The following is a 16891-nucleotide window of genomic DNA, read 5'->3' as shown; positions in this document are numbered from 1 at the left end:
AGGAGGCTGATTGAGAAAAAGTTAGGAGTCATTTGTTTGTTTGTTTGTTTGTTTGGAGTGAAATAAAGAAGTGAAAGTAAGTTTCCGTGGTAGTATAGAGCCCAAGGAGGGCAGACCTGATTCAGGTGCCAAAGCTGGCAGCACCTGGACTTTTCTTCTGTGGAGAGGGAACGTAATAGAGGAAGAAAGTGAAAGAGGGAAAACCTGAGGAGTTTGAGTTCACATCTCCCCACAGCTCTACATATCTAAGGATGACCCTGCTGGCTTGATTCATTAGATGTGATCTATTTGGGGGACACCAAAGGATGCTGAAAGATAATTTTAATTATATTACAATTTGGGGCACAAACTCATACTTCCATTCGAGAATAATACCTCTGCTAAATGAATATTGAGTTTGAAAGTATAATCCATATCGGGTTTGGAGCCAGACAGATTTCTGAAAGTCTATTTCTTGGGGGAGAAGGAAACCCTGCCAGAATGAGGCGGTGACTATCCTCTCTGTGAGGATGGAAGCTGAGTGAGCAGAGGAGGAGAACCAACCTGACTGGGTCCCCAGGAGAGGGGGCACTAGGGACCAGGCGATACCACAAGGGTCCATTATGGGAGACAAAGATGAGGATGTGAGTCCAGCAGATTGGATTAACACCTGGAGCTTAGTTCTGAAGATGGGATGGGCAGGTTGCTTGTATTATGACAAAGGACAAAGTTAAATAAGACACTGGAGTTTCATTTCAATTAGGGAAGAGAAGGCTGAGTTAAATTTCTAGGACTGAGATCATGTTTGATAGTGATTCCTATATTATCAGAAGATACTAGAGGGAGGGAAGGAGTGGGAGATTGGGGTTGGCAGATGTCAGCTTTTATATATAGGATGGATGAGCAACAAGGTCCTAATGTACAGCACAGGGAACTATAATCAAAATCCTATGATAAACCATAATGGAAAAGAATGTGAAAAAAGAATGTATATATATGTATAACTGAATCACTTTGCTGTACAGCAGAAATTAACACAACATGGTGAATCAACTATACGTCAATTAAAAAAAACCCTTGTATTACTAACAAAAAAATAAAAATAAAATAAAATGTATTATTAAAAAAAAAGAGGATAAACCTTTCACAAGGGAAGATGGTGAGCAAGGATAATGCAAAAGGCTACTGGCTACATTAAGATTGTGGACAAATGAATTAGGTTACGTTAACCTAATTAGGTAACGTTAACCTATAGTAGCAGGTTTTGGAAATTTGCCATTGGGGGTTGGGACACAGGCCATGACATATGTTGAAGAATAAGTGCTAAGATAAGAGCCCGTGGAGAGGAATTTTCTTGGGGAAGAGGAAAGCTAAATTTGGGGGGTCTAGGTTAATGCCTCAGGACTCAGTAGCTCTCCACTCCTCAGCTGTGATATAGACATAAAACAACATCTACATTATTAGTCTGTGATGAAGTTAAAAGGAGATAATGCCTGCAAAGCACTTAGTGCCATGACTGACACAGAGTAAGTACTCAATAAATTTTAGGTTTTTATCATTTATCTTTTTTTATTTTTTAACATCTTTAAAAAATACATTTTTTAAAGATGCACTATAATTGCTTAACAATGTTGTGTTAATTTCTGCCGTATAACAAAGTGAATCAACTATATGTATACATATATCCCCATATCCCCTTCCTCTTGTATCTCCCGCCCTCCCTATCTCACCCCTCTAGGTGGTCACAAAGCACCAAGCTGATCTCCCTGTGCTATGTAGCTGCTTCCCACTAGCTATCTATTTTACATAGTGTATATATGTCAATACCACTCTCTCATTTCATCCCAGCTTACCCTTAGCCCTCCTCATGTCCTCAAGTCCATTCTCTATGTCTGTGTCTTTATTCCTGTCCTGCCACTAGGTTCATCAGAACCATTTTTTTTTCTTTTTTAGATTCCATATATATGAGTTAGCATACGGTATTTGTTTTTCTCTTCCTGACTTACTTCACGCTGTATGACAGACTCTAGGTCCATCCACCTCACTACAAATAACTCAATATCGTTTCTTTTTATGGCTGAGTAATATTCCGTTGTATATATGTGCCACATCTTCTTTATCCATTCATCTGTTGATGGACACCTAGGTTGCTTCCATGTCCTGGCTATTGTAAATAGTGTTGCAATGAACATTGTGGTACATGACTCTTTTTGAATTATGGTTTTCTCAGGGTATGTGACAAGTAGTGGGATTGCTGGGTCATATGGTAGTTCTATTTTTAGTTTTTTAAGGAACCTCCATACTGTTCTCCATAGTGGCTGTATCAATTTACATTCCCACCAACAGTGCAAGTGGGTTTCGTTTTCTCCATACTCTCTCCAGCATTTATTGTTTGTAGATTTTTGATGATGGCCATTCTGACTGGGGTGGGGTGATACCTCATTGTAGTTGTGATTTGCCTTTCTCTAATGATTAATGATGTTGAGCATCCTTTCATATGTTTGTTGGCAATCTGTATATCTTCTTTGGAGAAATGTCTATTTAGGCCTTCTGCTCATTTTTGGATCGGGTTTTTGTTTGTTTGATATTGAGCTGCATGAGCTGCTTGCATATTTTGGAGATTAATCCTTTGTCAGCTGCTTCATTTGCAAATATTTTCTCCACTTCTGAAGGTTGTCTTTTCATCTTGTTTATGGTTTCTTTTGCTCTGCAAAAGCTTTTAAATTTCATTAGGTCCCATTTGTTTATTTTTGTTTTTATTTCCATTTCTCTAGGAGGTGGGTCAAAAGGGATGTTTCTGTGATTTATGTCAAAGAGTGTTCTTCTTATGTTTTCCTCTAAGAGTTTTATAGTGTCTGGTCTTACATTTAGGTCTTTAATCCATTTTGAGTTTATTTTTGTGTATGGTGTTAGGGAGTGTTCTAATTTTACTCTTTTACATGTAGCTGTCAAGTTTTCCCAGCATTACTTATTGAAGAGGCTGTCTTTTCTCCACTGTATATTCTTGCCTCCTTTATCAAAGATATGGTGACCATATGTGCATGGGTTTATCTCTGGGCTTTCTATCCTGTTCCATTGATCTATATTTCTGTTTCTGTGCCAGTACCATACTGTCTTGATTACTGTAGCATTGAGGTATAGCCTGAAGTCAGGGAGCCTGATTCCTCCAGCTCCGTTTTTCTTTCTCAAGATTGGTTTGGCTATTCAGGGTCTTTTCTGCTTCCATAAAAATTGTGAAATTTTTTGTTCTAGTTCTGTGACAAATGCCATTGGTAGTTTGATAGGGATTGCATTGAATCTGTAGATTGCTTTGGGTAGTAGAGTCATTTTCACAATGTTGATTCTTTCAACCCAAGAACATGGTGTATCTCTCCATCTGTATGTATTCTCTTTAATTTCTTTCATCAGTGTCTTATAGTTTTCTGCATACAGGTCTTTTGTCTCCGTAGGTAGGTTTATTAGTAGGTATTTTATACTTTTTGTTGCAGTGGTAAATGGGAGTGTTTTCTTAATTTCTCTTTCAGATTTTTCATCATTAGTGTATAGGAGTGCAAGAGATTTCTGTGCATTAATTTTGTATTCTGCTACTTTACCAAATTCATTGATTAGCTCTAGTAGTTTTCTGCTACCATCTTTACAATTCCCTATGTATACTATAATGTCATCTGCAAACAGTGACAGCTTTACTTCTTCTTTTATGATTTGGATTCCTTTTATTTCCTTTTCTTCTCTGATAGCCATGGCTAAAACTTCCAAAACTATGTTGAATAATACTAGAGAGAGTGTGCCTCCTTGTCTTGTTCCTGATTTTAGAGGAAATGGTGTCAGTTTTTCACCATTGAGAACAATGCTGGCTGTGGGTTTGTCATATATGGCCTTTATTATGTTGAGGTAAGTTCCCTCTATGCCCAGTCTCTGGAGGGTTTTTATCATAAATGGGTGTTGAATTTTGTTCAAAAGCTTTCTCTGCATTTATTGAGATTATCATATGGTTTCTCTCCTTCAATTTGTTAATATGGTGTATCACACTGATTGATTTGTGTATATTGAAGAATCCTTGCATTCTTGGGATAAACCCCACTTGATCATGGTGTATGATCCTTTTAATGTGATGTTAGATTCTGTCTGCTAGTATATGGTTGAGGATTTTTACATTTATGTTTATCAGTGATACTGGTCTGTAGTTTTCTTTTTTTGTGACATCTTTGTCTGGTTTTGGTGTCAGGGTGATGGTGGCTTTGTAGAATGAGCTTGGCAGTATTCCTCCCTCTACTGTATTTTGGAAGAGTTTGAGAAGGATAGGTGTTAGCTCTTCTCTAAATGTTTGATAGAATTCGCCTGTGAAGCCATCTGGTCCTGGGCTTTTGTTTGTTGGAAGATTTTTAATCACAGTTTCAATTTCAGTGCTTGTGATTGGTCTGTTTATATTTTCTATTTCTTCCTGGTTCAGTCTCGGGAGGTTGTGCATTTCTAAGAATCTGTCCATTTCTTCCAGGTTATCCATTTTATTGGCATATATTTGCTTGTAGTAATCCCTCATGATTCTTTGTATTTCTACAGGGTCAGTTTTTACTTCTCCTTTATCATTTCTAATTCTGTTGATTTGAGTCTTCTCCCTTTTTTCTTGATGAGTCTGGCCAGTAGTTTATCAATTTTGTTTATCTTCTCAAAGAACCAGCTTTTAGTTTGATTGATCTTTGCTGTTGTTTCCTTCTTTTTCATTTATTTCTGATCTGATCATTATGATTTCTTTCCTTCTGCTAACTTTGGGGTCTTTTTGTTCTTCTTTCTCTAATTTATTTAGGTGTAAGCTTAGGTTGTTTACTTGAGATTTTTCTTGTTTCTCGAGGTAGTACTGTATTGCTATAAACTTCCTTCTTAGAACTGCTTTTGCTGCATCCCATAGATTTTGGGTTGTTGTGTTTTCATTGACATTTTTTTTCTAGGTATTTTCTGATTTCCTCTTTGATTTCTTCAGCGATCTCTTGATTATTTAGCAGTGTATTTTTTAGCCTCCATGTGTTTGTATTTTTTATTGTTTTTTTCCTGTAATTGATATCCAGTCTCATAGCATTGTGGTTCGAAAAGATACATAATACATTAAATTTACCAAGGCTTGATTTGTGACCCAAGATATGATCTATCCTGGAGAATGTTCCATAAGCACTTGAGAAGAAAGTATATTCTGTTGTTTTTAGATGGAATGTCCTATAAATATCAGTTAAGTCCATCTTGTTTAATGTATCATGTAAAGCTTGTGTTTCCTTATTTATTTTCATTTTGGATGATCTGTCCACTGGTGAAAGTGGGGTGTTAAAGTCCCCTACTATTATTGTGTTACTGTCAATTTCCCATTTTATGGCTGTTAGCATTTGTCTTATGTATTGAGGTGCTCCTATGTTGGGTGCATAAATATTTACAATATTTACAATATCTTCTTCTTGGATTAATCCTTTGAATATTATGTAGTGTCCTTCTTTGTCTCTTGTAATAGTCTTTATTTTAAAGTCTATTTTGTATGATATGAGAATTGGAACTCCAGATTTCTTTTGATTTCCATTAGCATGGAATATCTTTTTCCATCCACTCATTTTCAGTCTGTATGTGTCCCTAGGTCTGAAGTGAGTCTCTTGTAGTCAGCATATATATGGGTCTTGCTTTTGTATCCATTCAGCCAGTCTATGTCTTTTGGTGGGAGCATTTAATCCATTTACATTTAAGGTAATTATAAATACAGTATGTTCCTAATACCATTTTCTTAATTGCTTTGGGTTTGTTTTTGTAGGTCTTTTCCTTCTCTTGTGTTTCTTGCCTAGAGAAGTTCCTCTAGCATTTGTTGTAAAGCTGGTTTGGTGGTGCTGAGTTCTCTTAAATTTTACTTGTCTGTAAAGGTTTTAATTTCTCTGTCGAATCTGAATGAGAATCTTGCTGGGTAGAGTAATTTTGGTTGTAGGTTTTTCTCTTTCATCACTTTAAATATGTCATGCCAATCCCTTCTGGCTTGTAGATTTTCTGCTCAAAGATCAGCTGTTAACCTTATGAGGATCCCCTTGTATGTTATTTGTTTCTTTTCCCTTTGCTGCTTTTAATATTTTTTCTTTGTAGTTAATTTTTGAGTGTTTGATTAATGTGTCTTAGCATGTTTCTCCTTGGATTTATCCTGTATGCAACTCTCTGCACTTCCTCCACTTGATTGTCTATTTCCTTTCCCATGTTAGGGAAGTTTTCAAGTATAATCTCTTCAAATATTTTCTCAGACTCATTCTTTTCCTCTTCTTCTTTGGGACCCCTATAATTCGAATGTTTGTGCGTTTCATGTTGTCCCAGAGGTCTCTGAGACTGTCCTCAATTCTTTTCATTCTTTTTTCTTTATTCTGCTCTGAGGTAGTTATTTCCACCATTTTATCTTTCAGGTCACTTATCCATTTTCTGCCTCAGTTATTCTGCTATTGATTCCTTCTAGAGTATTTTTAATTTCATTTATTGTGTTGTTCATCTTTGTTTGTTTGCTCTTTAATTCTTCTAGGTCCTTGTTAAACGTTTCTTATATTTTCTCCATTCTATTTCCAAGATTTTGGATCATCTTTACTATCATTACTCTGAATTCTTTTTCAGGTAGACTGCCTATTTCCTCTTCATTTGTTTGGTCTCGTGGGTTTTTACCTTGCTCCCTCATCTGCTGCATATTTCTCTGTCTTCCTATTTTGCTTAACTTACTGTGTTTGCAGTCTTCTGTTCACAGGCTGTGGGTTCATAGTTCCCGTTGTTTTTGGTGTCTGCCCTCATTGGGTGAGTTTGATTCAGTGGCTTGTGTAGGCTTCCTGGTGGAGGTACCTCTGTTCTAGTGGATGGGGCTGGATCTTGTCTTTCTGGTGGGAAGAGTTGTGTCTGCTGGTGTGTTTTGCGGTGTCTGTGAACTTAGTATGGTTTTAGGCAGCCTCTCTGCTAATGGGTGGGGTTGTGTTCCTGTCTTGCTAGTTGTTTGGCATGGGGCGTCCAGCACTGGAGCTTGCTAGCCGCTGGGTGGAGCTGGGTCTTAGCGTTGAGATGGAGATCTCTGGCAGAGCTCTCGCCAATTGATATTATGTGGGGCCGGGAGGTCTTTGTTGGTCCAAAGTCCTGAACTCAGCTCTCCCACCTCAGATGCTCAGGCCTGACACTAGGCCGGAGCACCAAGACCCTGCCAGCCGCATGGCTTGGAATGACTCTTCACACCAGCCAGTAAGAATCTGTTTGTGTGAAGGTCTCTTTCCTTTTTTTTTTTTTCCCCCTTTGTGCTTTATCTGGTTTCACTGGCTCACAGGGTGCTGTTTGTGCAGGGCCCTCACCCCTGGCCCTTCCGACCAGAGTTCTTGGGAGTGGCAGCCAGCCCTGGATGGCCTCCAGTGATTCTCACTTCCTGGCATTTATGCCCTTGGGTCTCTCCCATAGAGTAGCGCTGACTGGGAATTCCCTGGTAGTCCAGTGGTTAGGACTGTGTGCTCTCCTGGCCAAGCTAGATAGATATGTTTCAATATATTAACAATGGTTGTCTTTGGGTGGGCCGGGTAATTGTGGGTCTCTCTTCTCTCTGCTTGTCTAATTTTTCTGTTTTGCCTGCTCAAATGTGCCAGAATCCAACCGCCTCTCTCCTGCTTGCCTGCTGTGGGTCTGAGCCTCCATAGTTGGGGACGAGCATCCTCGGTGTCCAGAGTTCTTCAGTTCCTGTGGTGCCCTGAGTGAGCGGTGAAGCCAGCCCAGTGAGCCCATTGCAAACAGCTGTGTGGTCCAATGGGCTCCTGAGTTTGGAAAGGGAGGGTGACCCTTGCCCCTGGTCAGCATAGTGTCCTCATTTCCTTTCTCCTGTCTTTGCTCCTCCTCCTATCTCTTCTCTGTATCATTTATCTTAATGACGTTGAGCCAAAGAGCTATTTCTTTACTTCCTCTAGGGGCTGAGACCTGGGGTTGTTGAGTGTTGGTATTTAGAACTTCCAGCATCCCTGGGGCAGGGGGAGGGTATGGAGAGGGGCTTACAACCCCTTCCTTCCCTTATTAACTTTCTCCTATTGGGGATTAAAATTTATGATGGAGTATGATCAGTTCACTTGGATAGTATTTTCTTCCAGATATTATCATAGAGAGGCATCTTCTTTCTTGCTCCTTTTGGAAACTAACATCATAACTCCAATAACTCCTCCCATCAAGTACTTAAGGGACAGATACATACTGGGTACTAGTGATAGGGGGTATGAGGTAAACAAAAGTTGAAATACTGCAAAACAGTATGCAAATGAGAAATAATTAGTATACGAAATAATAACCCCTAAAAGTTGAGAACACCTACTCCAGGTATTTTAATGAATATTGTCAAGATAGCCAGCTTATTTTCTTCCTATGATTATCACAGAGTGAATTTTAATATCAAATTTTCATGAACTAGCATACGGTTTCTGTCAAGAATAATGACAAATTCCATATTACTCTCATTCACATATTTGTCATTGTATATAATCAGTATTGAAATCATAGTATTGAGAGGAAAAAGAAAAAATATGAATGGTAAATCATACAGAGAAATCAAATTGGTTCAGCACATAAAAATATTCCATTTTCAAATGCTTTGCAATATAAATGAAATAGATTGAGTAGTGCTATTTTTGAGGCTGTCCCCTACTCAGCATTTATGATGAACTCTCTTGAAATAAGAAAGAACATTCAGTCTTCACTGAAGTGTTCCTGGTACTTCTTAAAGAGATGACTTTCAGTGACTTTATAAGATATAAATACCCAGGAAATCTATGTCAGGACTATTATCATGATTATGTAAATATCAAATCTTGAGGAGTTTAGAGTCTTGATTTTTAAAAATGTGCTAAGAGGCTATAGGCTGTTAGTAAATTTCCCTTTGGGAGAAGTTTAGCAATTTGAACATTTAAATACATGTACTTCATGCTAAGAAAATCAATCTGGCATATCCAGTCCCATGTAATTATTTGACCCCACTAAATCCATTAATAAATGAATACATATTTATTGAGCACTGGCTACATAACCAGTTCTGTGGCAGACACTGTGAAGTTAAGGTACAGATCAATTATGAATTATAATGCCTGTCCTATAGGCACTTTTAATCAAGTTGGGACAACAAACACGGAAGAGTGTATGTAACAAAATTTTGCACAGTGAAGGCCCAACTCTAAGAGAAACAGGGTTAAGAAATGAAGAGGCCACTGTGATTCATACTACTTCAGGAGGACGTCTTGAAGGAGGCTGCACTTGAGCTTAAAAAGAGATGTTGCTTTCGAATGAGGGGCAGTGGTATTCTAAACCTGAGAGAGGCAAACAGGGGTTTGAATGCGGCACCAATGAAGGAGAGTGACAAGGGCAGAGAAGACAATGGGAAACAGTTTGCATTTGTGAGATAGAACTGACATATACACACTACTATACATAAAATAGATAACTAATAAGGACCTACAGTATAGCATAGGGAACTCTACTCAATATTCTGTAGTGACCTATATGGGAACAGAATCTAAAAAAAGAGTGGATATATGTATATGTATAACTGATTCACTTTGTTTTACAGAAGAAACTAACATAACATTGTAAATCAAATATACTCCAATAAAAATTTTAAAAAATGAATATGAGCTAGCTTGGGGAACATAGGATCCAAAGACAAAGCCACAGGGAAGCTAGTTTCAGCAAAGAACTAGATGAGAACACAAACTGCATGATATGAGTGTGTGTGCGTGTGTGTTTGGTGAGTGGGGAGTATGGGATTAGATTTGGTACTGATAGTTTTTTTTTTAACATCTTTATTAGAGTATAGTTGCTTTACAATGTTGTGCAAGTTTCTGCTTTATAACAAAGTGAATCAGCTATACATATACACATATCCCCACATCTCCTTCCTCTTGCATCTCCCTCCCACCCGCCCTATTCCACCCCTCTAGGTGGTCACACAGCACCAAGCTGATCTCCATGTGCTATGCAGCTGCTTCCCACTAGCTATCTATTTTACATTTGGTAGTGTATATATGTCAATGTTACTCTCTCACTTCGTCCCAGCTTCCCCTTCCCCTTCCCCTTCCCCGTGTCATCAAGTCCATTCTCTACATCTACATCTTTATTCCTGTCTTGCCCCTAGGTTCATCAGAACCACTTTTCTTTTTTTTTTTTTTTTTTAGATTCCATATATATGTGTTAGCATACGGTATTTGTTTTCCTCTTTCTGACTTACTTCACTCTGTATGACAGACTCTAGGTCCAACCACCTCACTACAAATAACTCAATATCGTTTCTTTTTATGGCTGAGTAATATTCCATTGTATATATGTGCCACATCTTTATCCATTCATCTGTTGATGGACACCTAGGTTGCTTCCATGTCCTGGCTACTGTAAATAGTGCTGTAATGAACATTGTGGTATATGACCCTTTTTGGATTATGGTTTTCTTAGGGTATATGCCCAGGAGTGGGATTGCTGGGTCATATGGTAGTTCTATTTTTAGTATTTTAAGGAACTTCCATACTGTTCTCCATAGTGGCTGTATCAATTTACATTCCCACCAACAGTGCAAGTGGGTTTCGTTTTCTCCATACTCTCTCCAGCATTTATTGTTTGTAGATTTTTGATGATGGCCATTCTGACTGGGGTGAGGTGATACCTCATTGTAGTTTTGATTTGCATTTCTCTAATGATTAGTGATGTTGAGTATGCTTTCATGTGTTTGTTGGCAATCTGTATATCCTCTTTGGAGAAATGACAATTTAGGAGGTCTTCTGCCCATTTCTGGATTGGGTTGTTTGTTTGTTTGATATTGAGCTGCATGAGCTGCTTGTATATTTTGGAGATTAATCCTTTGTCAGCTGCTTCATTTGAAAAATTTTCTCCCATTCTGAGGGTTGTCTTTTTGTCTTGTTTATGGTTTCCTTTGCTGTGCAAAAGCTTTTACGTTTCATTAGGTCCCATTTGTTTTCTGTTTTTGGTTTTTATTTCTATTTATCTAGGTGGTGGGTCAAAAAGGGTCTTGCTGTGATTTATGTCATAGGGTATTCTGCCTTTATTTTCCTCTAAGAGTTTTATAGTGTCTGGCCTTACATTTAGGTCTTTAATCCATTTTGAGTTTATTTTTGTATATGGCATTAGGAAGTGTTCTAAGTTCATTCTTTTACATGCAGCTGTCCAGTTTTCCCAGCACCACTTATTGAAGAGGCTCTTTTCTCCACTGTATATTCTTGCCTCCTGTATCAAAGATAAGGTGACCATATGTGTGTGGGTTTATCTCTGGGCTTTCTACCCTGTTCCATTGATCTACATTTCTGTTTTTCTGCCAGTACCATACTCTTGATTACTGTAGCTTTGTAGTATAGTCGGAAGTCAGGGAGCCTGATTCCTCCAGCTCCATTTTTCTTTCTCAAGATTGCTTTGGTTGTTCAGGGTCTTTTGTGTTTCCATAAAAATTGTGAAATTCTTTTTTCTAGTTCTGTGACAAATGCCACTGGTAGTATGATAGGGATTGCATTGAATCTGCAGATTGCTTTGGGTAGTATAGTCATTTTCACAATGTTGATTCTTCCAATCCAAGAACATGGTATATCTCTCCATCTGTGTGTATCCTCTTTAATTTCTTTCATCAGTGTCTTATAGTTTTCTGCATACAAGGTCTTTTGTCTCCTTAGGTAGGTTTATTCCTAGGTGTTTTATTCTTTTTGTTGCAATGGTAAGTGGGAGTGTTTCCTTAATTTCTGTTTCAGATTTTTCATCATTACTGTATAGGAATGCAAATTCATTGATTAACTCTAATAGATTTCTGGTAGCATCTTTATGATTCTCTATGTATACTATCATGTCATCTGCAAACGGTGATAGCTTTACTTCTTCTTTTCCGATTTGGATTCCTTTTATTTCTTTTTCTTCTCTGATTGCTTTGGTTAAGAGTTCCAAAACTATGTTGAATAACAGTGGTGAGAGTGGGCAACCTTGTCTTGTTCCTGATCTTAGAAAAAATGATTTCAGTTTTTCACTATTGAGAACGATGTTGGCTGTGGGTTGTCATATATGACCTTTATTAGGTTGAGGTAGGTTCCCTCTATGACTACTTTCTGAAGACTTTTTATCATAAATGGGTGTTGAATTTTGTCAAAAGCTTTTTCTGCATCTATTGAGATTATCATATGGTTTTTATCCTTCAGTTTGTTAATATGGTGTATCACATTGATTGCTTTACATATATTAAAGAATCCTTGCATTCCTGGGATAAACCCCACTTGATCAGGGTGTATAATCCTTTTAATGTGCTGTTGGATTCTGTTTGCTAGTATTTTGTTGAAGATTTTTTCATCTTTGTTCACCAGTGATATCGGCCTGTAGTTTTTTTTTGTGACATCTGTGTCTGGTTTTGGTATCAGGGTGATGGTGGCCTTGTAGAATGCGTTTGGGAGGGTTTCTCCCTGTAGTATATTTTGGAAGAGTTTGAGAAGGATAGGTGTTAGCTCTTCTCTAAATGTTTGATAGAATTCACCTGTGAAGCCATCTGGTTATGGGCTTTTGTTTGTTGGAAGATTTTTAATCACAGTTTCAATTTCAGTGCTTGTGATTGGTCTGTTTATATTTTCCATTTCTTCCTGGTTCAGTCTCAGAAGGTTGTGCTTTTCTAAGAATTTGTCCATTTCTTCCAGGTTGTCCATTTTATTGGCATATAGTTGCCTGTGGTAATCCCTCATGATTCTTTGTATTTCTGTAGTGCCAGTTCTTACTTCTCCTTTTTCATTTCTAATTCTGTTGATTTGAGTCTTCTCCCTCTTTTTCTTGATGAGTCTGGCTAATGAATTATCAATGTTGTTTATCTTCTCAAAGAACCAGCTTTTAGTTTGATTGATCTTTGCTATTGTTTCCTTCCTTTATTTTTCATTTATTTCTGATCTGATCTTTACGATTTCTTTCCTTCTGCTAACTTGGGGTTTTATGATTCTTTCTCTAATTGCCTTAGGTGTAAGGTGGTTGTTTACTTGAGATTTTTTTGTTTCTTGGGGTAGGACTGTGTTGCTATAAACTTCCCTCTTAGAACTGCTTTTGCTGCATCCTATAGATTTTGGGCTGTTGTGTTTTCATTATCATTTGTTTCTAAGTATTTTTTGATTTCCTCTTTGATTTCTTCAGTGATCTCTTGGTTATTTAGTAGTGTATTGTTTAGGCTCCATGTGTTTGCATTTTTACAGTTTTTTTTCCCCTGTAATTGATATCTAGTCTCATAGTGTTGTGGTTGGAAAAGATAGTTGATACGATTTCAATTTTCTTAAATTTACCAAGGCTTGATTTGTGACCCAAGATATGATCTATCCTGGAGAAAATTCCATGAGCACTTGAGAAGAAAGTATATTCTGTTGTTTTTGGATGGAATGTCCTATAAATATCAATTAACTCCATCTTGTCTAATGTGTAATTTAAAGCTTGTGTTTCCTTATTTATTTTCATTTTGGATGATCTGTCCATTGGTGAAAGTGGGGTGTTAAAGTCCCCTACTATTATTGTGTTACTGTCGATTTCCCCTTTTATGGCTGTTAGCATTTGCCTGACGTATTGAGGTTCTCGTATGTTGGGTGGATAAATATTTATAATTGTTATATCTTCTTCTTGGATTATTCCTTTGATTATTATGTAGTGTCCTTTGTCTCTTTTAATAGTCTTTATTTTAAAGTCTATTTTGTCTGATATGAGAATTGGTATTCCAGATTTCTTCTGATTTCCATTTGCATGGAATATCTTTTCCATCCCCTCACTTTCAGTCAGTATGTGTCCCTAGGTCTGAGGTGGGTCTCTTGCAGACAGCATATATATGGGTCTTGTTTTTGTATCCATTCAGCCAGTCTATGTCTTTTGGTGGGAGCATTTAATCCATTTACATTTAAGGTAATTATTGATATATATGTTCTGATTGCCATTTTCTTAATTGTTTTGGGTTTGTTTTTGTAGGTCTTTTCCTTCTCTTGTGTCTCCTGCCTAGAGAAGTTCCTTTAGCATTTGTTGTAAAGCTGGTTTGGTGGTGCTGAATTCTCCTAAACTTTGCTTGTCTGTAAATGTTTTAATTTCTCCATTGAATCTGAACGAGATCCTTGCTGGGTAGAGTAATCTTGGTTGTAGGTTTTTCCCTTTCATCACTTTAAATATGTCCTGCTGCTCCCTTCTCACTTGCAGAGTTTCTGCTCAAAGATCAGCTTTTAACCTTATGGGGATTCCCTTGTATGTTATTTGTTGCTTTTCCCTTGATGCTTTTGATATTTTTTCTTTGTATTTAATTTTTGATAGCTTGATTAATATGTGTCTTGGCATGTTTCTCCTTGGATATATCCTGTATGAGACTGTTTGTGCTTCTTGGACTTGATTGACTATTTCCTTTCCCATGTTAAGGGAATTTTTAAGTATAATTTCTTCAAATTTTTTCTCAGACCCTTTCTTTTTCTCTTCTTCTTCCAGGACCCCTATAATTAGAATGTTGGTGCATTTCATGTTGTCCCAGGTGTCTCTGAGACTGTCCTCAATTCTTTTCATTCTTTTTTCTTTATTCTGCTCTGTGGTAGTTATTTCCACTATTTTACCTTTCAGGTCACTTATCCGTTTTTCTGCCTCAGTTATTCTGCTATTGATTCCTTCTAGAGTATTTTAAATTTCATTTATTGTGTTGTTCATCATTGTTTGTTTGCTCTCTAATTCTTCTAGGTGCTTGTTAACCGTTTCTTGTATTTTCTCCATTCTATTTCCAAGATTTTGGATCATCTTTACTATCATTACTCTGAATTCTTTTTCAGGTAGAGTGCCTTTTTCATTTGTTTGTTCTGGTGGGTTTTTACCTTGGTCCTTCATCTGCTGCATATTTCTTTGTCTTCTCATTTTGTTTAACTTACTGTGTTTGGGGTCTCCTGTTTGCAGGCTGCAGGTTCAAATTTCCTCTTGTTTTTGGTGTCTGCCCCCAGTGGGTGAGGTTGGTTCAGTGGGTTGTGTAGGCTTCCTGGTAGAGGGGACTAGTGCCTGTGTTCTGGTGGGTGGGGCTGGATCTTCTCTTTTTGTTGGGGAGGGATGTGTCTGGTGGTGCATTTTGTGGTGTTTGTGAACTTAGTATGATTTTAGGCAGCCTGTCTGCTAATGGTGGATTTGTGTTCCTGTCTTGCTAGTTGTTGGCATGGGGCATCCAGCACTGGAGCTTTACGGCCGTTGGGTGGAGCTGGGTCTTAGCGTTGAGACAGAGATCTCTGGGAGAGCTCTCACTGATTGATATTATGTGGGGGTGGTAGTTCTCTAGTGGTCCAATGTCCTGAACTAAACTCTCCCACCTCGGAGGCTCAGGCCTCGCACCAGGCTGGAGCACCAAGACCCTGTCAGCCCTCATGGCACAGTACATGGGCATTTTCATGCCTTTGGGAAGTCTGAGGTCTTCAGCCCGCGTTCAGTAAGTGTTCTGTAGCATTTAAACATGTAGATGTATTTTTGATGCATTCCTGGGGAGGAAGGTGATCTCCACATTTTACTCCTCTGCCATCTTGAAGGTCTCCTCAATAGGACACTCCATTGAAGATGCCAGTCTCCCTAAGAGCCAGGGGTGCAGAGGCATTTTTTTCAGAGGGTTTGCACCTTGCTGTCTTTATTTTTTTCTTTTTCTTTGTGCTTTGTCTAGTTTCACTTGTTCACAGGGTACTTCATGCAGAGGCCTCACACCCGGCACTTCAGATCAGAATGCCTAGTGAGAAATGGCTGTGCTGACACCTCAACTCAGTGGGCTAGGCCAGTACTGATAGATTTTTAAGTGTTATGTGCTTGAATGCCTATTTTTATTCTCTCTCTCTCGCCCTTTCTTTGTGGCTAATGTAAAGTTACAGTGATATATGTGTACTATGTTTCATCTACACTCATAAACAGTGCCTTTGCACTTTCTTATACCTGAACATACTCTTTCTGTGGGATCAAGACTCTTTAGAGTCACTACATAAGAAGACAATACCTTACAGTTACAATTATCATTTAGGACATGTAGAGATGACTTATGGAGTTTAAATATTCAGGTTGAAAAAAATAATAACTTGCTGTTTCAGGGGAAAATAATGACCTCTGCTTAGTTCTTTCAGAATTATAAAGGAGACAATTTGTTCAAGATGACATTTGTGTATAGAGAAAGACTTTTGCTTGTACTGTCTATAACAAGCCAAATGGGACTTGTAAAAAACAGAATGTAATAGTTTGGTAAATCACAATTAGGTACAATTTGGGAAATGAAGAATTTGAAAATTAAAAGCCACGAATATTCAAAAAGAGAATTTCTTACACCTTTATATAAAATGAAGAGTGTTAACATTTTAATTTTATTTTCTAGAGAAAAATAATCTTTTATTGGTCAAAAAGGAAAACTGTGATACTTATATAATGACTTTGTGCAAGTATTATATTAGAGGCAGCCTATTAAGCTCAAGAGAGCAATATTTAAAAACGCTAGCCTCCGATTTTTCATCACAATAACCTTGTAAGATAAACACAGGAAAACCTACATTAATTCTATTTTGTAGGTGAGTAAATGCATGTATTTCAAAGGAGACTCACACTTGCATTCTGGGTGTGATGCAATAATCCAGGTTATCAGAGAGCTGTTGTAATTTGAAGTTGATTTGTTATCTTAATAAGAAACTCTGTTAAACTGTTTTACTATTACTGCAGATTACTCTTTGTTCCCCATAATCTGTTTCTCCCTTTGTCCTGGGCTCACAACTATACAGCTAGCATCTAGACTTCATTGCTTTCTTGCACCTATGTTGTCCTTGTGACTATGCTTGAGCCAATGAGATATGAGCAGAAGTTACTGCCCTGGACTTAGACTCTTTCCTCCTTCCTGTTTTCTGGAAAATAAATATGCCCCTGGCCTTTTTTTTTTTCTTTTGCC

The sequence above is a fragment of the Monodon monoceros genome, unplaced genomic scaffold (genome assembly GCF_005190385.1).
Source record: "Monodon monoceros isolate NGI ecotype Baffin Bay Population unplaced genomic scaffold, NGI_Narwhal_1 Super_Scaffold_8, whole genome shotgun sequence".
NCBI lineage: Eukaryota > Metazoa > Chordata > Mammalia > Artiodactyla > Monodontidae > Monodon > Monodon monoceros.
This window is presented reverse-complemented; position numbering follows the sequence as displayed.